The sequence below is a fragment of the Tinamus guttatus genome, unplaced genomic scaffold (assembly GCF_059628265.1).
Source record: "Tinamus guttatus ecotype Peru unplaced genomic scaffold, ASM5962826v1 Tinamus_guttatus_pri_ptg000004l, whole genome shotgun sequence".
NCBI lineage: Eukaryota > Metazoa > Chordata > Aves > Tinamiformes > Tinamidae > Tinamus > Tinamus guttatus.
In genome coordinates this window covers 3570204-3592891 of record NW_028288538.1, presented here as the reverse complement: position 1 = coordinate 3592891, position 22688 = coordinate 3570204, and the positions used below count along the sequence as shown (strand labels likewise).

The 22688-nt window shown below is 46.8% G+C and overlaps 1 protein-coding gene across 2 annotated transcripts in view; it reads right to left on the bottom strand.

Annotated features, from left to right (window-relative positions):
* Positions 1-22688, bottom strand: part of IGF1R (insulin like growth factor 1 receptor) — a 141450-nt gene that overhangs the window by 62101 nt on the left and 56661 nt on the right. The gene's annotated exons all lie outside the window — the stretch shown is intronic.

Sequence of the window (22688 nt, the reverse complement as noted above, 5' to 3'; positions counted from 1 at the left end):
GGCAAATGAAGATTGTTGCTGTTTTGATATATACTGCCAGTTGTAAAATACGGCACACTTTCTATCCTTAGCATCACCATTACCAAACCACAGATATGAACTTGAGTAATCTAATTTTACATGTTTTCCTAATGCATTATATTTGTATATAAGTATTTATCATTGACAAATAGGGGCAATTCTTTAAAAGAAAACACTGTAAACATATGATTGAAATCTTAAATCTTCTCTCCCCTTGCCACGATCAGAGAAGGGTTCTCTAAACACCTGGCAGAGAAGAAATAAACAACAACAACAAACCCTTTTGTTCTACAGCTCCACGTGGTTTCTTAATAAACCTTTCTTTAAAAAAATATTCTGCATTGTGACTCCTTCAGAAATGATTTACAGGAGTGGCATTTTCCACTGAAGATCACAAAAATCGCTCTCCCTCCCTTCCCCCCAGTCAAGAGAAAACAATTACAAAACATTAAATCACTTTTATATCGCACTATAAAAACAAAAACCTTTAATTTGGGTCACGATATGAATGGCTTCCACAGCCACCAGAGAATGCGCAGCCTGTGCCACTACTGAGCTTCCCGTTTGCCTCAAACCTGATTTATGATCCGGCTGCCACAGGTCAGCAGGCATCAACTGTCCACAGCCTTTCATGTGGTGACTTCTCACTTCAAAGGGACAAGGTGCCTCTTTCTACCTTTCACCCCTCACAAAAGTGATCTAAACCACAACCTTCAGGAAAAACCTTTGTACTAACTGTTTTTCCTAAAGCTCACGCACAACTTTCATTGTAATGATAATTTTAGGAACCCCAAAATTGGATCCCGTGGCTATCTTTGAAGCACATCAAGCAGCTCTTTTAGAGACCAGATGAAATCCAACATATGAGTAGGACAAATTCCAGTCCCTGGACTACATCAAGTTATTTATCACTTAAAACCTAACACACTCAGCATCACTAGGCATTACTTCTGCTTTGTGCCCCAAATGCAGACAAAACCATCCTCCAAAACCTAGAGCTTTCCTTATTCCGTCGCTCCTCCTCCCCATCACTTCTGCTTTTACAAAAGACTCAGTCAGCAAGTCCAACCCAAGATCCCTCTTGGATCCGGGAATCCCTTGTGCTGGGGCCAAGAACTCCCAGGCTCTGCAGGTCACCCTCTCCTCCCGAGGATCCTGAAGGGTTTGCCCTGTTCTCTGTAGTTATGGCCATCTGTCCACTCTCTGAGCATTTAACTCTTCAGCTCTGGATATGAAGAGGTTCACAGGTCAGAAGCTCGGCCACTGCCCCTTGGTCTGTGGGACATTCGCATCCTATCGGTCTAGAATGAGAGGAGAAGCTGATATGGTCAACAAGCCATGTATCTGCAGCTAGCAGTAGCTCAAACTGGCTTTCCTTGGCTTTACAATAAAGGAACAAACCTCTCCAGTCTGGGGAAGAATGATGAAATAGCTTCATCGAAAAAGAAAGGTAGCACTAGAAGGATACAGAGATGCTACTGCGCCTTATCTGTCCTCTAAGACCAAGCTTAGGGTCTAGGCTATAAAGATTCCGTTGCTTACGTCTCTCCTGTGGCTGGAGGCATTGATGTCCTCACACTATAGAGCAGAACATCATGTGTTTTATTTAAACCTGCCCCCAGTTGCACATGCCGTCATGGTGGACATCAGCCAGGGAGCCTCAGCTCTTGGCTCTGAAGACCAATTTAGATGCACTTGAGCAGGAAAGAGCTCTTGCAGCCTCCAATGGGTTGCACCTGCACAATGCCCAGTTCAGATGCTGCTAAGGGGTAAGACGAGACTGCAAAACAAACGGAGAGCTCATCTGGCAGAGTCAGAGGTAGGAACAAGCCTTAACATAAGGTGAATACAGAAGCATTCAGACCTCGCAGGGCTGCAGCTTCTCACCCAACCACGTGCCGGTTCCTCAGGCCATTTAATAAACCCACAGGCTGGAAGTGGTTTAACATTTTCCCCCTTTTGAAAAATATTGAAAGAAAAATCGCCTGTTGTGCTGCTACATTCCTGCTGAACCACGTGCTTTGTGTTTAGCACAAACACATACAGTAGGATACACATGCATGCATATACACCACATACATCTATGTATAAATGATTCACGTGCCACTTAAACACAGACTAATCAGGTAGAAGATCAGTCTCTGCTAGCACAGAAAGCGGAACTCAAACTCAGCATCAACCCCCACAAGTGAGAGGGCCCGGAGACGAGCCCGTCCCTTGGGCCCGGCGCGCTGCGCTCACCTACCAGCGAGCCGGAGAGGATCCAGAGCAGCTGCAATTTAAAACCATTCCGTGAATAAGATCTACAAACTCAATTAAGTAAATGCAACCTGCGCTCAGGACACTGACTCCTGTATTGACAGGCCACATTTTGCAAGTATAGCTCACAAATCACACCGCCAAGAGCAGAATAGCCACCGCGGCTACGGATGACGCCAGGCCAACCTCGTATCATGTAAAGCTTAGGGATGGGCTGCACTGTTATCCTAACGTATGCTACCCAAGAAAGCTCTCAGAGAGAAGCTTCTCCCGTCCTTTGACAGAGGAAAGACAAAAGCTTTTATGCACAAGTTAAAATTGCAACATCTGAAACATACTCCCAAAGCACACATGAAACAAGCTTCCACATTGCAAGCAATGAAATCAGGCTGACAAGCACCAGGCAGTCCCGTGCTGGTTTCTTTTGCAATCTGACAGTCACCTAAAACCATTTCTCAAAGTTCAATCCAACGCAGACCTAGAAGGAGCCCTTGGGCTCCAGGCTAAGGCTCACGAGGGGTTTTGCATGGAGCTGCTACAAACCAAAGGTTTGTGCAAGCACCCTGTTTACTTGTTGCTTTTGATATTTCCTGCTTAGTCATCTCTTCTGCAAATGTATAAAGACTTCTGAATATTATTACTGCTTTTAATCACTCCTGGTTTCTTCTAGGTCACTTGCAGAGACCCTGAGCGGGGAAAAGCTAGCTCAAGTTCCCTTATTTATTTTGAGCCTCTCCATGAGGATCCTCTTCTCTCCTCCTTGATCCGCCTCAGCTCCTTCCTTCTCTCCCTACGCCTACACTTGCAGCGAGTATTGAGCAAGATGCAGCATTTCCAAATGCTCGTGCTGGAAAACACACTAGACAGAAGCACCAAAGGCTTTAACCAAATCCCTAGCAGCAGCCCAGGGGTGTCTTTATTTACAACACCAAGCTCATTTCTGCAGAAACGGGCACAGGGAGTGTAGTACAGGCACGTGCTTCTCCCGCTGTTTAGGAAAAACTGGGAACAAAAGGAAGAAATGCTACTTCCAAGCGCCAAGGGAGGCGAACGCAGCTTCCCCACCCAACTCCCACAAAAACATCAAATATTTTCCTTCACAAATAATTGCGCTGCGACGCGGTAGCCGCTTTCCCGGCGAACAATAGGGAGCCTGTGGCCCGCGCAGCCCCCGGGCCGGGGGCACAAAGGGCGGCTTTGAGCAGGGCCCCGCGCGCCGCCGCCGCCGGCATTTCCCCTGCCCGGCCTTGGGCTCCCCTCTGCTGCAACAGCAGCTGCCGGGGGCAGCGAAACGGCCGGTCCCGAATGGGACAAGGGCTATAAAGTCCCCATGGCTCCGTGGAGGACTTCACGGGTGGCACCCGCTCTCACTTCACCAGGAGGAAGGGGAGCGGGCGCTCCCGCTTGCTGCTCGCGGCCTCAGGGCCGGCGCTGCCCGGCAGCCCCTGCTGCTGCCCCGATAAGAGCAGCCCAAGGGCACCAGCAGGGGCCAAGCGCCGCCGCTGTGCAGATATTAAAAGAAAACAACAACGAAGAGATCTCTGTGATGTGTTTTGAACCCATGGCTCATCCGAGCGCAGGAAGCCGGGAGCCGCGACTCACTCCTTGGTTCACCCTCCTCCTTCATGGCCGCGCTGCGAAATGAGGCGCCCCAGCGCCCTCGGACAGGCACCGTCCCCGCCTTTACACATGCAAAAGATTAGAGGGAGCAGAGCCAGCTCAGCTCACTGCAGAACTGCTAGGCTACATTTGTTATCTTTTTTCTCCTTTTTTTCCCCTTGCAAGTGCATGAGAGCTGCAGAAGGCGCAGAGGAGCCAGCAAACTGATCCGAGCTGCACTTCCAAAAAGCAGCGCCACGAGGCAGAAACTACAGGCAGGTGGTTGGCACAGCAATTAAACAGAGCTTCTGATAAATGTATCCAAAATGTCTGCTTTATAGCTTGAGAAAGGAAAACAGAATGCAGAAAAAAAATGAGAAGGCCTTTCCAAGATGCATTTACAGACACGTTTTTGTAATGACATAAGATGTGAATAAAGATGTACACAGAGAAGAGGGGAAAAGCTAATGGGGCATTACAGTCTTGTCACAGACATCACCTAGCCATGCTCTTCAAAAATAGCTACCTGCTCCATCTGAAAAAGGCTCTCGTTTTCCCCAAACTGCTGTATCCAGGAGCACGCGCGGGCGCCCAGCTCCGGAGCGAGCCTAGAGCCGGGCGCAGCCACCGGCTCTGCTCCCGGGGTGCTCCGCAAGATCAACCCTTAAGTGGTTTTTTCCCTCTTTTCCTGGCCAGAAGGGCTGCCTCTAGCTCTCTACACATATGTGACTATTTTTAACTTCAGACTCATTAGAGGAAACTTGCAGAGAGATTTAAAGCACCACCCATCAGCTGAGTACGAACATGTTTGCACAATGTTTAGGAGCTTTGTCTGAGGGTTACCACGATTCCACGTATTTTCTTCTTCTTGGGTTACAGAGGATTTTTGCATCTACACATGTGGGCATAAAGCTTCCAGGGAAGTGGGAGAAGCACCAGCTCTTCCAGTTCCTACCTCATTTAGTAAGGAGGAAGGGATTTTATTCAAGACTTCTCCACTCTAGCACAAGCAGAGTATCAGGAATTGCCTCACTGCAGTCTCGCTTCCAATGGGAACTGGAAAACAGCAGCTCTCGTTTGCAGGTACACGGGTCACCAGGAGAACCAGAGACAAAACAAAGGACAAGTCAGAATTCACCTACACCTGGGGCTGCGCGTTACTTATAAAACCAACGCATTCAGCCTGCAATCTCAACAGGAGAGCTCAGCATCTTTCCAGGGTTCAGTTTTATGTTTAATATTACTGCAGATACACACGGTTACCTTGCAAGTGTTGTCTTCATTTCGTGGCAGTGAGATTGCGTGGCCTGTACAAGTGAAAGGCTTCGGTGCAGGCTAACCTCAACGCTCGGGGTAAAACGCTCAGCTGATAAATGCTTTACACTGTAAGGATCCCAGCTCCGAGCTGAATATACAGCAGTGACTGGAGACGTATTGTGATCTATTTCTGATATATTTTATAAAAGTGCCTTGTAATGTGACTCACTTTAAATACTTGAGAAAAAAAATCCTCCCAAATTAGGAATAGTAGCTAAGCAGATCTCTACACGCACCTTATTCCAACTGTGGATTTTGAACATGTGCATTATATTTTAAAACAGATTCATGAAAGTCATGAGCACGTTAAGAAAAACCTTTAGTTAACACAGCATTTAGTTTCTAATAACAAATTTCACATCTCCCAGAAATCGTCAGTCAAAGACCCTCACTGTAGTTTTTAAATGCAAGGCACATTTTGGATCACCTCTTTTCAGCACAGCGTTTCAATCCCTTCAACAAAAGGCTAAACGTGTGCTGTTCTCAACTAGTGGGAACACGGGCTTTACAAGGCATCTTATCGTGAGAACGGGTCCTCTCAAGCTTCCCAAACCCAATTTCTAAACCAAAAAGACTAAGATAAGTATCTGAGCATTTGCAATGCTTATCTGCTAGCTGCTTCTCTGCTCAGTTCTGCCTTGATGTGTTATAGGCCTCCACAGCAAACGCCTGCCTAAACTCCAAAGAGGATTTCACGGTTATGCAAGTTAAATTTTCTCCACACATGTACAGACCATTTAGAGGGAAGTTTCCAAGGCTTTTTTACTGCAGAACAGAGAAACTACATTCCCATTGTTTAGGTGTGGTGAAGCCATTTGACAACACTGAATAAGCACCTCCTACATATCTGCATGACTAGTGGCTTGGCCTCCACCAAGTCTGCCCTAAACGAGCACGAAACCAACTGATGGCAACAAAAAGGGGTCGTTTTCCTTTGTGAGTTTATTCTAAGCCCAACTACTTAGGGGCATGTTGCAATCTTGGAGGATGCACTATTTGCTGAGCACCGAGATGCTTCTCACCGCTCTGCCACACGCAGTCCCTTGCGTGGCAGCCTCTGATCTGACAAGTTTAATCTTTCCTTCACGCCCCTTTCCTTCCTCCAGCTCCCCACATCGAGGTCCCTTTCCTCAGGGGCAGTTGTCTTACCAGCAAAAATCCTTGGGATACAAACGCACGACGACGGTGCTGGCAGCTACGTCCCGTGCAAACCTGCCAAGCCGAGGGCTTTAGAACAGGCCAGACCCACAGAGGCGGCACCAGCTGCGAGGGCAGAGCGTGTTTGACTCGGTAGCCAAGCGAGAGGTAAGAGGCAGCAACTGCTGCAAAACACCTCCTAATGACAGCCCACACAGCCATTACAGGGGCCAAACATATCAGCTTCCCACTCAGCAAAGCTGCCAGAACTCAACTCAAAAGCACAATTTATATAAACGGAAGAAGCAGTATCATATTCTGCTCTCATTTAGGACTGCCTCTGAGAGCTGCAAGTAAAACAAGGGATTTTGAACTACCAGAATAAGGGGAGAGAGGCCTGACCCAGGCCACACCAACAGGGCAGACTCTCTGTTATCGCTATTTGAAACATCTCAGTACTTTAACAGCAGCTCTGTGACCGTAAGAACTTGCAGCATTTCAAGAGAGCAAGATGCCCAGCTGAATACACCGACCACCTTTAGCATGAATTCCGCTCACTTTCACCCCAAACACCATGAACTTTCTTAGCACCTTATTGCCTGCCTTATACACTGAATCAGAAGACTTCTGCAAAAATATGAAACCAGAAACTCAGGAGCCTCAGTGCAACTCCTTTGCAAGCAAAGCAGTAATTCCTCAAAAGCCTTCTGGAAACTCATGCCCCCTTTCCCAGTTCAAATAAAGTCCTGACAACAACAGTAAATGGATGTGGTCATCCCATCTGCAGGCACTAAAGAGAGTAAAACAGTGACAGCTACGTGGATGCACTCGAGGACTGCGTGTACCAGATTAGGTACCAAGCCTCTCGGAGAGCTGCTCCTCTCAGGGATCTAACACTGGAGATGGGGAAAGAGAGGTTGCTATGAGCACAAAGCAGGACTGCTCGCATACACTTACATATAAGACATACATAATCACATATCCAAAGGGAGGAAGAGGAAAAGACTGCCTCATCTGCTGTTGTCTACTTGTGCTTTTGAGGAAGGGACGAGCACATATGGAGCTTATGATTTCCAGTATTTTGTTCTTGAACTACTAACATTGCTGCAGCCAGCAAGTTATGTCACACTAGCCTTGCACCCAGAACGCCTCAAAAGACATTAGGATAAAACAAAAAGGGTAGTGCAAATAAAAACAAGTGCCCCCTGAATAAATGTAGTTCTTGAGAGCCTGTTTCTCCTCTCCTTCACTATTTTCAATAAATTTCTAAGAGGATTTGCAAAGTAAAAGATAAGGAAGAAGAAGAGAGATAACAGATGGCAATGAAAGGAAAACAGCACGCAGTGCTGGATGCAGTACATTCAGTACTACAGTACACAGGAGAAATCCAGAGAACTTCCACGTGCGCGTTGCTTGGTTCCCAAATCAGGAACAGTAGCATCTCCAAGGGCTCATCAAATAATATATCATCTTCTATCTAGTGGCCGCAATTTTAGTACCTAGAAGCCAGTTATTTCAATGCTGTCATCCAGCCATTGATTATTTATTAGCGAGATTCAACATCCCAAGTTTCCTGCTGCAAGAGGTTACGAGGTTACTACTCTAGTGACACAGAGGGAGATAAGTACCTAGTGTAACAGGAATCCTGCGCACTGAGCTGCCTTCCGACTTCACAGGCTGCATCTGGAGCCTGCACTTGGCTCCTGCTCCCGCTCCCAGACCATGCAGCTCAGCACACCGGGGCCTCTTCCTGCAGTGCAAGACACCTGAGGTAGGAACTAACGCCTGCAATATCCAGTGTTTAATGAAATTTAAAAGAGGAGAAGAAAGTCACATTTCGGAGACGTTTTCTGAAGAGCAGTAGATGGTGTCCCAGCCACGCCGAGGCCATGCACGGCTCCCAGCAAGCACAACGTTGCTGGCCAAGCTCTTTCTTTGCTCTCCCTGTAGCCACATGCTTGTTTTGCTTAGATTTCCTTGGGCTACGAGCAATGATGAAAGGTTTTGTAGGCAAAGCGGTGTCCTTGAAGGAGAGAGTGGGGAACCTGCATATTCCATCCCATTAGCAGCCTTGTTGTCCTGGCAGAAGCACTACTGACAAACAAACACCTTTTGGACTAACCTGTTTGTCCAGATCCACTCCAAGAAAGAGGTGAGACAGCCATGGGAGGCACCGACAACCACTTAATCCAGTGCTCCCATGGTTGTTAGTCCCAGAGCTGGGGGAACATGAAAAGTGCCCTGAAAAATGGCAGGGGCAAAGGCAGAACAAGACCCCACCTTGATCCTGACGTTGGTGCTAGGAGGTCTATGGGAGAAAAATGGAGTAATTGTGAACCTGTATCTGGAAAGCTGAGGTGTGAAAGTATTTGGCTTCCAAATGGCAAAAACACACACCTACACAAAGCTGTTATGCTAGCTGAGCGCACTTGCATGAGGGAGGAAGCAGACGTACAAGGGACACAAAGCCACCATGAGCTGCTGCTGGAAACAAAAATCATGTATTTCTAAGCAGGGCTCCTTCAAGACCATGCAACAGGAGCAGATATCCAAACAGTACCAAAAAACTATGTAAACTGCACGATCCAAGGTTGCCAGGGCATTTCGTGCCGCCTCTCCCCTGATCCTCCTTCGCAGGGTTTTGTCTGTCAGTGAAGTCAGGCTGCCCCAGCCCCGATAAAGGACCCTCCTGTCTGGCCGGGAGATGTCAAAGCACCAGGACACAGTTAAGATGATTTTGGGGGCACAAACTGCAAGGTTATCAGCGACGGGGCCACTTTTAACCAAAGCAGGTTGCTCCGGAATGTTACTCTGATTCATACGCGAGCACATTTCCTGCTGCATGGAGAACACAGAGGCCTGGAGTCAAGTTGTGGTAATCTGAAAAACCAGAAGCTCCAACAGGGTCTACACATCCTTATGGGTGGTCTTGAGGGCACCCCCAGTGACAGCCCAGCCAGCATCTCTGCAGCTGCACTTATCTGTCCCAAGGTCGCTTCCAAGGGCTCTCCATGCTCCTGGTGTGATCCAGGCTGGTCCTGCTCCTCACTAAACCTGCACCCGGGCACGTGTGCAAGGGCCTCCAAGAGCACCGCTGGTCACTGCTCCCACTGCAGTTCTGCTAGACCAGCTGCACCCAGACACGCGGAGCTGGTAGAAGATACGGCTGCTGGAAGTCCTGCTTGGAAAACAGCACATTGCTCATTACCTCCAAGGCAGAGATCCCAGCGTACAAAGCCACAGAAGGACAATGCTTTGGGGGTATTTTTGTGCATTTATGTTCTGGGTTTTTTTTTTTTTTTTTTAAGAGCATTTGAGTAAGTGGCAAATAGAAGTTTCTTGCAGCAGTTTAGAATCAACTACAAACTAGAACTATCAGTAATAAAATATCATCACATGCTATCGTGTTACTTACCAGCCCTTTGCTGCTGAACCACAAATAGAGATTTTTTTTTTCCCAGATATAAAAATGCTGGGCATGCAAAAAGCTCGGGAACAACAGAAATCCATGAAACAACCAGAGGTGCAGAAAGACAGCGTTCTTTATGGTCAAAACACCAAGTTGATCTGGGAGCTTTGCAGCAAAGTGGCAATACTACAAAGAACACAAGAATTCCCATGATATTGAATGGAGGAATATTTTAAAAGAAGATGCAGTCAGGACACGTGAGGACAGATTTTTCCACAATGCGCAAACCAAAAATTGTGTCCAAGCCAATATTTTATACACAATTTTAATCTACAGAAATCTAGCACAGAATTCTGTGTGCAGTTCATCCTGGCCCTCTGAGGCTGTTTGCTCTTGAAGGAATGGGAATAATCCATCAGTTTACCCCAAGGGCCTATTCTGAAGCTTTAATTTTGTTATGTTCAAGTTGCTCAAATGGAAATCACCTAGAAAGCACAGAACAGGCTTAGCTCATAGTAGATATAAAGATTAGAAAATCCAGGATTTCCCCTATCTCCTTTCAGTCTTCATTTAGACTACCATAGGCAACACACTGAATTTAATTTCAATGAGATAACCACAAAATAAAATAATAGATATTTTTCACATAACAAAAATAACTAACAATTGTTATGGGTTTGTTTGTTTAATAATCTATTAACATGAGGAAACAAAGAGGTATTTTCCTCCTTTGTTTCTGCTGCACTTCACTAAATAGCTTGCAAAACCCCCAAAGAACATGTTTGAAGCTGCAAAGCCACAAACACATCCCTCTCGGCTTTCCTTTCCCAAATTCTAGTCCCCAACATACAGCTGGGTAAAGCGCAGAGGAAGAGCACGGCGTTTTATTAGCAGAGGGCTCAGAACGAGAGGGCACCGCACGGTGCCCGCAGCTGAAGCTCCACACGGGGCAGTTACGAGTGGCTGCCCCGAGCAGCAGGGGTTGGAGTCCACTCACCTCACCTTGCAAGAAGCTCTCGCTCATGCAAGGTGAGCTCTTCTCTATGCTTTTCACCTCAACCGTTGTATAAAACTGGCTTACTGGCAGGCTTTGCACATTTCCAGATATTAAAAATAGTCAGGCAAGAATTTACAAGCAGTGCTGCCGCTGACAGCAGCTCACAAACCATGTACCTCCCAAACGGCACTTCTTCCCCCCAAGCAAGGTCCACAAGAGATCACAAGTCCCAGCAGCAGTAAGGGGACCCCCTCCACCAAACTGGCAGTTGCATGAAAAACATAAGCAGTGTGTGCTGGGCTGAGCACCCCGTCAACATACACGATGTTGAACCACACAGGGGCAGACAGATGGGCTCAAAATGCAAAATCTTGCTGTTATCTTCACTGTTGCTAAGGACCCAAAGTTAAAACTGAACAAAACATTCCCCAAAATGTTTTCAGCAAAGCTAGAGAGACCCGAGATGCCCACGTGCCACATCAGGGTCACACCAAGCACATCTGGTGCCTCACTTGGAAATGAAGCATCCGTAACTCTGCAGGCTGGGGCGAAGGAGCAGCCAAATCTTTATCTGGTTCTACTAGGAGCTTTCTGTCTGCTCGGATTTGAAGGTGCAAGCTTATCAACTCCTGCAGCCTCACCATTTCCTCGAGTACTTAATCTCTTACATGAAAACTGATTTATGCACCATATTTCATTATTTGTGCATTGCTCATCATTACAAAACTAACATAATCTGCAGAAATCTTTTGCAGCAACTTGAAATTTCATTCCAGTCACTATTAGCCAGCATTTCACAGCCCACAAACCTCTCAAGTCATCTCAACTTACTCATCCCTTAAGGCTTTTCTTCAGACAGAGACTTGTGTCTACATTAGTGAATATGAGTCACAAAGAAGCCCTCTACTCCAGCAGTAAAAAGGAGGATCTGATCTCAGGGAATGAGATTGCTTAGTTTTAAATCTTTAGAAGTATACCGTTGCTGACTTTTGTATCACCAGAATCAAAAGTGGTCTGGGCAGATTTTGCTCCGTGGAGGGGAGGAGATCTGCTCAATCCTATCTGCCCAAACAAATGTTCCCATTTCCTCCTCCTCCTCGTGTCACGGAGACAGCCGTGAGCATCTGGAGCTACTCACCAACGCATTCGACTAACAGCTCTGCATTTATCTCCACAACATAAAATGCCTATCCCTTTCCTCTAGGTTTCATAATGACAATTCTGAATTAATTTTTAACAACAACAACAAAGCTCTTTCCTACCAGCCCCCATTTGCACCCCCATTTAGGACAGCTCATTCCTGTTAGATACGAGTCTCAAAGGATCATATAAAGAAACAGGAAATTAGTTTCCCTCACCACGCTTCCCAGCCTTTTCATCAGTTCCCCATATCCGGCCAAATAAATCTTTCAAGAGTCTTTCCAAAATCACAATCCAGCTTTGAGATCCTTATTGCTTAGAGATTTTTCCCTCGTGCAAAATCAGGCCCCTGCATCTATCAGGCATACCAGAAGAGGGGAACTTTTTAGTGTCTCCTAGGAAATCACCATCTGCTTAGAGAGAGGTTAGGTGGACGAGACCCCCCTCAAATGACCAAAGTGCCGACTTCACTGGCAGCAACAACACGAGTCTCCTATTGCTTTAGCTGCGATGCACTACCCTTTAATTGGGGTGCTCAGAAAAGAAAGTTATTACTTATTACTTAAGTTATTACTTAGTTTCAGTCATTAGTTATTATATGATTAGATTCATCGACTGCCATTAGTTGGTACAAACAACCTCACTCTCCTAGGGCCAACAAATGAGCAACACAACAAAGTGGCTTAAAGATTCACATCTACCCTAGGAAAGTTAAATATGATTGGCAGGTTTTGTCGTCATCTTTGTTCATTCTGCGGCAGTTCTTGCGAGAGCAATTACAAAAACTGTGCTTTGAGATTAAAAAGTGGAAAATGACCAATTACATTTTGAGAATGTGGAACCTCCACAGCTCACACAGTGTCTGTACTGAAGCACTGGAAGGCTCTTCGGTACCACAGCAAGGTCATATAGGCTTGACCAAACACACATTGGTCAAATACTGCAGGAGTCTTTTGCTGCCGTGACTTGTGATCTCTTGTTGTGGACCTAGCTTGGAGGAAAAAAAAAAAAAAAAAAGACTGGGAGATAGATGGTCTGTGAGTTACCATCAGCAATATCACTACCTATAAAATACTCAGTGTCTCCCAGAAAAGCTCATCTTGCAAAGCCTTGCTCTGGAAGGGGATGCTGCACGGGCTCACAGAGCTTTCCGTTGCTAATCAGGTTTCCACCCTGAGCAGCCCCCGCTGCCGGAGCGCAGACAGCAGCTTTGTCCGCGCTGCCCGGCGCTCTGCGCCGCTGCTCTGATAGAGGCTCAATTATGCCCAGCACAATGGCCGGTCTCTTCACCCGGCGGCGCAGAGGAAGCGAGGGTGCCCTTGGCCCCGGCTGCAGCTCCGGGCTCGGAAGTGCTGAAAATAACGAGCTACCTAAGGAGGAGGCCAGAGGGGGACCTGTTTGGAACGGGCACCTCGTGATCCTTGCTCACGCTTGCTCCGGCGAGAGCCATGTCAGCGGCTGGTGACGCAGTGCGAATAGCGGTGGAAAACGCACGGGCGCGGGAGGGAGGTCGCGCTGCGAGGTGCGTGGCTGGCGAGCGCGGCGGGAGGGACGCGGAGCAGCCGCCGTGGGGTCCGTCGCTTTGTTCCCAACAGAACACAAAAGCGGGAGCTGCTCCAGGGCTGTCCTTTAATGTATGTGGGGGACTGGAGGGGGAAGAAGATGCAGGAAGATGTTAAGGGGAGAAGGAAAACAGAAGACGCAGCGAATCACACAACAGCTTGGGGAAGTATAAAGGAGGAATGCATTTTGTTTTTGAAAAAAAGAAAAAAGGCAGAAAAATGCAGCGTTATTAAAACAAAGCGTCGGTTACGCTCCGCCTGCGAGCGGTGAATGAAGCCAGTTCCAGACTGTTGTTGTAGCAGCGGCCGCCGCTCCCCCTCCTGGTGCCTCATTCATAAATGGCTGCTGTGGAGCGGGAGCTGTGGCGCGGGCACCGCCGCACGCGCGCCGGCCCGGCCACTTGCTTTTAACGGCGTTGTTTAACCGACACCGCACTCACCGGCCCTCGCAAACCTTATAGTGAAGCCCGAAATTGTCAGGAGGGAAAGAAAAAAGTAAAATTTAACAACAGCGAGGCTGTTGGCGGCTTGTTTACCTCACGCGGCGGGGCCTGCGCGTCGCACAGGAGGCCGTGTCTCACGAGCACCTCTGCTGCCAGCCCGCTGCTCAAAGCTCCCCTTTGTCCTCCGCCGCAGCCCAACGCTAGTTTTTAGGAGATGGACACGTGCACTGACGGGTGCTGCTTTTCAGGGACACTAACACAAATTGGGTGGAGAGGAAGAAAAAAGTCTTCTCTAATTGTGGCTGCTTAAGAGAAGCGAGGAGCCTCCCTCTCCCTGGTTTGCGCACAGGTAGAGCTGAACCTCGTGGCCCCCGCTTGTTTTTGTGCTCTGTGTAACTCTGGCTTGGGCAGAACAAGGCTCAGATGCACTGAAGTGGTGGACAAAACAGTGAGCCTTTTGTAATGAGCAAAGGGGAATTTCCAAAACGTTAGAAAAAGAAATAAGAATGAAACAGGAAGGTGCATGGGGGAGAGGACCCCACCTGCCAGGCTCGGGGCTTGCAGAAACCCGGCAGTGCCAGCTTGGCACGCAGTGCTCGAAAGCTGGTAACGAACATTAAAGACATGAAAGGGGCCAAGGTCTAACCAAAGACCTCATTTCATTATCAGACAATAAATTAACTTATTGAGACTGTCACCATCAGTATGAGTTACTCACTTCTGATTCTCCTGCTAAACAATCCTAAATTCCTGCTGAACAATGAACAATTCTCCCACTAAACAATAAATCAAGAAGTTTTAATCTACTACTTACAAAGCCATTTAATAAAAGGGCTTACTTTTACAGCCAATTTCCCAAGAAGATAAGTAATTCCCTTAAGAAAGCAGCTCCTTATTCCAAAATTACAATAATTTGACAATGTAAAGGATGGCAAACATCATCCCTCAACTGTATAAACACCCAGAGGGGCCCAAAGCCACCACGCAGAGAGGGCCAATCTTTCGACCAAGCCATAAGCAGAAAAAGAAAGCCTGCCTCATCCTCTAATCTATTCATTTTGTGCTGTGTAAAAATGAAGCAAGGATTACATTTATACTAGTGAAAAAATTACTCATATGCACTGCCGAACTAACCCAAAATGCCAATTAAGTCTTTAACACAGAAGCTGTTTTCTCTAGAGTAGGCAGAAAATGCCTCGAAATGCCAGTTTCAAACCTGAACCCACCAGATCTGATGTACAGATATTTCAGTGACCGCCTTCCATACCACCCTGCTTGTCCAAAGCGCCCACAGAGCCCTCCGCGATGATGCAAGATCCTCAGCAGCGAGCCATCATCTCGCAAGCATTTCAAAAGAAAACAACGTTTCCAAAAACTCCCAACCAGATAATCATTCCCACATCTGACCCATCTGGAGGCACTCAGTTCCCAAGAAGAGACAGTAAAACTCGCAAATAGATGACTTAGTCCATATGCATAAGCCAATGGTCGCAGCTTCACACGCGTGCGGTACTCAAGGATGCCGGAGGTAGCACCTCCCTCCCCATCCCTTCCTCAGCATTCCCAGCAGTGGGCAAAACATTACCAGACCTGAAGACATGAACCACAGCTGGCATTTCTCCCCCAAAATATCCACTTTTGACAGAGGTCACCAGAAGCGCCTACACGAACCTAAGATAAACCTGTTGGGAGAAATTCCCATCAGGATTTGAGGAATTCCACTTGCAACAGTTCTTCCCCCACCATCACTTGGGTGCCATCACCCAAGATTTTACAGTGCAGAAGGCAAGGCAGAACCCTTGACTTTCTATGAGAACATTTCTTAGTGAATACTCAGTACCCGTTTTTTTATGGGAATGGTTTCCATTTACATTTTTGGAGCAGTTTTTAATTAAAACAGCCCTAGGAAGGACAGAAAATCCTTGGAGTGGAACTGCAAGACTGAACTCTTGTGCACATCATCTGTGCCCTCGCAAGTACAACTTGCTACGCAAAATACATTCCTACATTGTTACTTTAAAACGAGTGAGAAATTTGGGGGTAGTGCCCAGTTAGCTGCTCATTTGGCCTCATTTGTCTAGACAGAATTTTTTGTTTGGCCAAGACATACACCAAACAGTTACACTTTCAATACACAAGGCCGCGTGCCTGGAGCTAAGCTATTGTGCACGGACCACATGATAAAAAGTAATAACTAAATATTTATATACCTCTTATCACAGCTTCTCAATGAACAAAGCAATGTCACGCCTTAAGCCAAAGGACGACTTTTAAGTGAAACAAAACAACCACGATGATTGACTCACTTTCCAATGTTGACTTGGAGCTTCTCTGTGGGCTTATAAACTTCTGGTCCCTGCTGCACACATCATCTTGTTGGGAAACAACCTAAAAAAAGTTGCCCAATTTTCCTTAAATTCTGTGCGTCTGCCTTGAAATTAATTCTTTGGCAAAGGTACTGCACAATGAGAAAGAGTCTCTGGACAGACTAGGAGATAAATGAAATAGCCCAAGCAAGTTACAAACCAAACAAACCAAAGAAAAATCCACGTTCTTTGCGGTGTGGTATCATTCTTGTAAGTTCTGGAATATGCCACTCTAGTCAGATTTGCAGTCAAATACGAAGAATACGACAATCTGCCATGGTCCTTTCTCGCTTCACCCCAATCCTCCACAACTGCAAGCAGCTCCAAGATAGACTTTCAGTCCAGAAGGGTCCAACGAACATCCACAGCACACGTACCCAAAACTTTTGGGTTTCACGAGCCCCAAAACTCTTCCCAATGCCCTACAGCTAACTTAAAACGTCCAACACTAAAAGACCAGAAGCCACAAACTGCACGTGCTAGCGATCGTATCTCCGAAGAGGAAGCTTGGTCTCAAATCTCAACAACCCACCAAGATCTAAGAGGACGTTTAATACCACAGATAATTTTCTCATTTGCTCTCAGCAGAACACACAGCTAGCATTTGCAGTTAGGGGTTCAGCAGCTGCAGGAACTCAAAGCATCTGAAGGATTTAACTCTTATTTGCTTTCCTTATGGACACTGTGACCCAGTTTTACTCTTCTTCTTTGAAGATTGTAATCTAAACTTAAGAGTTACACACATATCCCATAAAAAAATGTTTATTCTGATCCTAAAATGCAAATGGTGCATGGGAGTTATTACCTGAAATTTAGTATTCACCAAAAATATTAAACTGCAACTAGCCAGGAAGCCCACACTGTTCTCTCTGCCTTTTTTGCCCCCCTTTTTTTGTGGTGGGAAGAGGCTACGCAAAGTCTATAACTCAGGCCGGACACAGGTTTATGCCTCTTATACAAGCCTCTTCCACTTAAATGTCATTGCATCATTTCTTGCCATGTCCCCACAAAGTTCTCAGAAAGGAGCAATATGAAATAACACATGGGACATATACTGAGAGCTCCAGTTGTGCTGGTAGAACTCTCAGCAACATTTGAGTTTCATCTCAGATCAGTTTGGCCAAAAAGTAACTACCACAAAACATATTATATCCACTTTGCCATAAAAAAGACAAGATACAAAGAGGAAAGCAAAGTGAGGCAGTTTCCCCCGAGCGCGTGCCATGATCAGAGCAGCTGCTGCCAACTCTCAGCCACCTCCATAGCACCTCGAGTCCCTTCTGCGTCGCACAGGAGACACTCACTTCTGCTCTCCAGCTCCTCGTCCCATCGTACAGACTCCCCTCGAGTCTCTCTCCCCTCATGTTGAGCCCCAAGTTGCTGAACCTCCCACACGTGACAGACGAGTGCATCGCTCGCCACTGAACTGCAGCATCTGGAGGCACCTCGAACCACTGGCATCATTTTGTTCTTCTCTTGCACCGTGCCATGACCACAAACCCGTTTCACCCCACACTGTCAGCGGCAGCCACAGTATGTCAAAGGGCAGAACTGTCCCAAAGCTCTTGGGTACCTGGTGGTCCTCACTGGAAGCTGCTCTTCCCTTTAAGGGGCTGCACTCGCGCCTACTCAGCGAGCCCCGGCAGGACGGAAGGAGCTGGTCGGTGATAACCACACCAGAACCCAGAGAAAGGCAGCGAGCTGCGCGCCCGTGTCCTTCGAGCTGGTCCTGGGTGCACAAACACCCGACATCTCTGGCGCGAGACGAGCGCCGTCACGCAGAGACGCCGCACAGGGGCCTCTCCGCCGCCCCTCGAGCAGAGCTCGTGCTGCAGCACCCAAATCGCATTGAGCACAAATCCTCCTTAGTTCTTTGCTAAAGTGGCAACTTGGAGGACACCCACAAGTCTTGCAGAAAAGAAGAAACTTTTCTTAATGCAAAAATCTGACTCTGAAGTTTCAAAAAACATGCAGAAAGCTGCACCAGGTCCCCACCGAGCAGGCACTTGCAGCTACCCAGGGATGCTGGGACTGCAAAAGGGAGTTTCAGTTCAAAAAATAAAAGTTTTTTTCTTCTTCAAGTATCACTGTATTGGAAAAAGGAACCAATACCAAACAACGTGAATTCCAAGCAACAGCTATTTCCAAAATGCACAACCACGTGTGCAAATTCAAGCAGTTCAAAAGCCACAGAAGACTTAGGGCGGTCAGGTGTCAAGCTTCCAATGTGCTACAAGAGATGGGAATAAGCTCTTGGAAAACAGGCATATTGATCCTATACTCAAAATATCAGCTATCAAAATACCACTGCTATCTGATAATCAAGACACTACCCATGGGTGTTTTTAGATGAAGGAAAAAAATAGATTGCTTCTGTGAAGGTACCAACCATCCCTAAATTAACAGGTTGACTGTCCTGAAATTTTTTCCCACATGCTACAAGTGAACTACTCAGTTTGGGCTCTTCCACCCCACCAAGCTAAGATCCTATCTGCATTGCTTAGTTGGAAGTAGCATAAATTATTTTTATTTTTCAAAGTAAATTTCATAAAGCAGTTGGGAGTTGCAGCCAAAATACCAGAGGACAAGGCAAGGAAAACTACATGGACACACTGCAAACGGACAGAGCAGAAACATCAGCTACCAACTTCTCTCATTTCTAAAGCAAGGATCTAGGATCTAACTGCATACAAAAACAAATCACTTATGGTCATATATATGTAGCCACGTAACTTTATATGTAAATAATATATTGAATTTGTAAAATAGACAAATGCATTTGAGTATCTTGTGCTCTGATCTGCTTAGCTGCACTCAAGCAGCAGCTGCAAAAGTCTTGAATTTGAGGCTATTTCTGCCCCTTGGAGGGAAAGCACTGATCACAAACCAGCAGCGAAACCACCAGCTGCAACAAGGAAGTCAAAAACCTCAACTATTCTGGGGAGAAAGGACACAGAGGGCAAACGCCACCCACCCAGGTGGCAGTGAGAGGCTTCAAAAAGTGAGAAATACTTTTTCTGGGGAAATAAAGATAAAAATTGCTTCCCTGGACAGCAGAAGCTGAAACGGTTTCTCCAGCATGGAGTCAATGATGCAGACTGGAGGGCAGCAGAACATCAGCTTCTCACTGCTGCTTTTCAGCTGCTTTTCTGCACGGTGCTTGACCCCTCTTTGAAGACTGTGCAAAGAGAGTCCTATGGCCAACAGAGGTTTGGCAAAACTTCACCACGGTAATTTAAATGGTATGGATGAGAAACAAATAAAACCAATGTGAGAAAGGTAGAACAGAACAGCAAAAGGATGAAAAAACAAGCCCCTGGCAGAGCAAATGCAACTGGCCAGTAAGGTGGGTGGAGGAAAAAGGGGGGGTTTCCTCTTAGAGGCAGGAAGCATTTTCCAGCAGGCAAATCGTCAGGAAGCGGCAGAGGAAACGCGGAGGTTTCTCCCACGGGGCCCCAGCGCTCCTCAGGAAGTAGTCCAGGAAGCAATGAGCGCTTCCCGAGCCAGCCCGGGCTGCCCAGCGGGACCCGGCGGCCACGGCAGGCGTGAACGGGAGGGACGGAGCTCCAGGTGGGGGATCCGAAATCCTGTGCACCCACAGGGCCTATTCTGCCCCCTCGCAAACAGCCCCGTGCAAAAAGGTCTTAGCCAACACAGGAAGGAATTCAACTTGAAATACAGATATATTTATAGTCTGTTTCCATCTCTTTTACTAACACCAGGCGCAGCTCCTTCCACCACAAGCAAAAGCTTTCAGGAGAGCTCCCTTGGTTCACGTTAACATTTGCTGTTGCGTGGGTGTCCAGAGCCTGCTGCTACTCTAAGGGATATCACAAAAACTGCTCTGGGGCACTGCAGGGCTTGCTCGCCATCCAAACCTCTGCTTAGCCCTGCAGTGACCAACACACAACACGCAGGGGATCCTTGCAACACTCCCAGCTGCTGCTCCGGCCACGTGCCATTGGAGACACTTCCAGTGACTATTTACCCGGGTCTGGAAAAAAGACCTTGGTACTGCAAACACAGAGTGAGTGGATCTTATACATCTGTGTTTTAAGTGGAATTAAGTCATTACAATAAGGCATAAAAGGCAAGGGGAGTATCTCAGCAAACTGCTGCAGACCGAAAGCAAGAACCTGCAGCATAACTCTCCAAATCTGAAAAATGTTTGAAGAAAAAAAAAAAAAAAAAAAAAACAGAGAGAAAGAAAAAAGCATAAAGAGCTGCATTCCCTGTAAATTCAAGTGAAATCATCATAGCAACCAAACCAGTGTGAGTCAGGAGCGTGTTTAAAAGCTGTATGATTAGTCATAATAAAGCAGAATGCCTTGAGATAAGAGCCTCAAAGCAGCTTCTGAACACGCAGCCCTACCCAGGGCCACCCAACTGCCCCAAATCACAAGCAGGTCCGTGAGCCGGTTAGATTAGAGCTCAACCTGCCCGGATCCTTTTCTCCCACTACATCCTTCTCCCAGGACGTGCAACAAGGAACTCGGACACTCAGAGAGGAAATAAAAAGGTTTACATTCATCTCAGGCGTTAGCTTTTCACAAGCCCTGTTACAAGCTGTCCATACAGCAAGGAAAATTTACCCTTTAACCTTATGTCTAGCAGCATATTAAAATTCTGGTAGCAACATCTTCGATGCCTTAAAGACTATGCTGGCTTTAAATGTCACGGAATGCATCTAGGCATTGCGAGCCAATACATTTTCATTTCTTCTATGCAAAATCTGAGAATTACTTCAGTAGTTGAAGATTTTCAACCAAGCAGAGCAAGGGAGAAGCCCTGCAACATCTCGCTGGGAAAACACAGCAGGCAGACTGCAGCCAACCAGACTGCAGAATAAATCCCTGATACTTCCTGCATTTGTTCAACGCAGAGTCCATTGAAAAATCACACCATATGCAGAATAAAATGATAACGGAAACGTTTAATTGCGCACATTTGCTTTGTTTGGCTTCTGAGAGTTCTAATTTGAATCCTCCAACAAGCAGAGTGAAGCACTTGGAGAAAAAAAACAGCAGTTCCTCACGCTACCTCCTTCAACGTGAGCCGTCCTCTGCACAGGCGCCCTGCAACCCCCGCACAGACACCCCGCAACCCCCGCGCGGACACCCCGCAACCCCCGCGCGGACACCCCGCAACCCCCGCGCGGACACCCCGCAACCCCCGCGCGGACACCCCGCAACCCCCGCGCGGACACCTCCGTGCACACCGTGCTCGTCCTCGCCGCCTGTGCAGCTCTCCCGCTCACAGGGCCGGAGCGGTCCCAGCTCGTTCCGGCATTCGGGAACAGCAGGTCCTGTGGCCATGGCAAAGGACAGCACAGCCGGCATCAATAATACCACAGAACACAACTCCTGAATGTGAATGTGGTGTTTTTTTTTTTTTTTTTTTGATTAATTATCTTTTTTACATCGATTATCACAATGAAGACTTGAAATGCAACTCAGCTGCATTCCAGTTCAGTGCTGCTTGGCTGGTGCTTATCCTTCCAGACAGAGGGGTATAAAAGGACAACTTGTGATTAAATAATAATAATAGAAACTTATTCATAACAGGGTTTGTAATTGCACTGCTTTTTTACTGAATAAACACTAAGGCTAAATTGACAGCCACCCTTTCGACAACTATAATGCCTGAGGTTTATAGGCTATCACCAGGTCCAAGTTTAGATTCTGGACAGTCAACCATTACAAAGTTTAATTGATATTTTATTACAAAAATAAATTTAAAGAAACTATTCCTGCTTGAACACCACATCATTATCAGGAACACAGGGCAAAGCAAACAGTACTTTTCCCCAAAGAAAAACATCCATAAATGCAAAAGCAAACCTTACGCTTCAATAAAGGAAAAACATTATTCAGAATTCCAGTTTCTGAAGTCCAGAATCCCAGTTATTCAGCGCCACCACTTCATCCCACTTTCCAAACACAGGCAGAGGTGCCGAAGTGGGAGAGAAAGGGGAATTGTTATTTCAGGCCTTTTACTTCATGCAGATCGGAGCCATCGAATTATTGGAAATAAGATTAAAGATCCCACACCACCACAATTTTATTTCTTGGACTTCAGCCTCCAATCCGCCATTTTAATTTCTTTTTAGCCTCAGACCTGCAGAGGACACTGAAGTCTTAAACCACACCGGGCTCCAGCACAGGCCCCTGCTCCCGCGTGGAAGGCGAAGGCTGTCCGGGGCTTGCAGGGATTTCTCACCTTCCAGACAAGCCTCCTCTAGTGACAAACTTTGCACGGCGAGACGCAGTCGCACTCCAGGATTATTTTCTATTTCCAGGTAGCAAAGCTGTCCCTGAACAAACTGCACTATTTTGCAGCTATCTATAGCACATACCAGGCTTCAAGTAATTTTAATCCTCAATCCTCTTCCCCCTTCATTACCCCTAAACTGACACCAAGAGTGCTCAGAAAAAGTCC